A 1,845-nucleotide genomic window follows, 5' to 3' on the forward strand; every position below is an offset into this window, starting at 1 on the left:
TCATCAGCTTCAGATGCTCATAGCGTCGCTTGTTGTGACGCTCCATCTGGTCAAGTCGTCGAAACAAGCGGTGCACCAGATGATAGACAGGCTCTGTGGCAGGTGGAGGTGCAGTGGTGGTGGCAGGGGGTGGATGGTGCAGCGGTGGAGGAAAAGGGATCGGCAGATGGTGTAGCTGTATCATCAGCAGTAGCAATCAGGAATGGGGGTCTGTAGCCCAAGGCCAGGAAGTTCCTACTGTGCGGGATAAGCTTCTTGTAGTCTGCAGCAGGTGGCCTCTCATCAGCATCCTCCCATGGCACGTCAGCTCGATGGCCCAGCTGTGTAACCAGATAGGGAAAGGGGAGAGTGCCGCGGACGTGGACCCTGGCCATGTAGTGCCGGATAAAGCGTGGCAGGTACAGGTCCTTGACCTCCATCACACACCAAAGGAGGGTGATCATAGCGGCTGGTATCTCAGTTTCGTGAGTACTCGGCATAATGTAGTTGCTGAAGATCTGATGCCATAGCCGAGCCTCATCGTTCAGGTAAATCCGCTTGATCCCTTTCGGCATGGTGGTGTTCTGACCCATGATCCAAGGAACTGACGGGTCAAGGGCAATCCGGGCCTTGACTGCATCCCAGTCAAATCGCATATAGCGCATATCCTCCTCAGCTTTCTGATAGCCATCTGTCTGATCAGTCTTAGGCAGAAGCTTCAGAACCTCCTCTATTGCCTCCTCAGTAACCAAAATTTGCTTCCCTTTGAGGTTCACTGCATCTAGGGAAGTTTTAAAGTAGTTGCATTAGAATTCCCTAACCCAAGATGCATTAACCTCAGTCAGAGGTCTCTCCAGAAAGAACCAACCTCGTTGTTTGATCTGATCAGAGGTATATAGCTGGAGTTCTTCTGGGATCTTCAAAGTCCGCTCCAGGTATAGGTTCCTGGAGTTTGCAAACACCGGATACTTCAGCTCACAGTATCGGTTTGCAAACTTTACTGGGTCAGTGGCGGGAAGTAGCTGGTCCGCCTTCTCCTGCGGGGTAAAGGCTTTCTCCCGCAGGGAGGCATCATGCATGAGGTCGATGATAGACACGGAGGCTTCGCCTCGTTTTCTTTTCCCGGAAGTGGCCTTGCCTTTGCCCCTTCTCTGGGAATTTGACGTCCAGAAAAACAGAAAACCAGGATATAATAAAAATAGGAAAGCAAATAGGCAAATAGTCAAAGAAAACACAAAGTGGCAAAGGAGCAATAGGATAATGAATATGAGTTAAGTAGAATGTGCATTTAGGATTGTATATGAGTGAAAAGTCTGAAAAGAAGAAATCACAATCCAAAATGTAATTGAATGCAAGTTAAATAGAAAAAATTAACATCATGCCTGGGTTAGAATGTTAAAAGAAAGTGAAAGAAAAGCAATAAAAGAAGTTTTGAAAAGGTTAGGTTGGTTAGCGTTAAAATCAGTGAGTTAGTGAAAATGGGTTAAAGTAGGAGGCATAATGAAAATAGACCAAGTAACAAGTAATCACAGGTAGAAGCTATAGGTAACTCATATTCAAACAAGTAAAACAGTTTGATGACGATTCAAATAGAGATAAAGAAAGCAAAAATAGGAATCAAGCATCAAAATTGCAGTTTATGAACCAGGAGATCAAAGAAAATAAGAATGCGTGCCTAAGCATTCATGAATTGGTTTGGTGAATTTATAGGAAAGCACGGTTGAAAATGCCAAAACCAAGACATGAACAGAAATATTTCACAGAAATTTGGGCAGCATTCCGGCTAAAATAGGACTTTCCCAGAAAATAAACAGAAATCAAGCAGTTCATATGAATCCAAAATAAGGCTTGCAATTACATATACGG

The sequence above is a fragment of the Arachis ipaensis genome, chromosome B10 (assembly GCF_059453495.1).
Source record: "Arachis ipaensis isolate K30076 ecotype BB chromosome B10, ASM5945349v1, whole genome shotgun sequence".
NCBI lineage: Eukaryota > Viridiplantae > Streptophyta > Magnoliopsida > Fabales > Fabaceae > Arachis > Arachis ipaensis.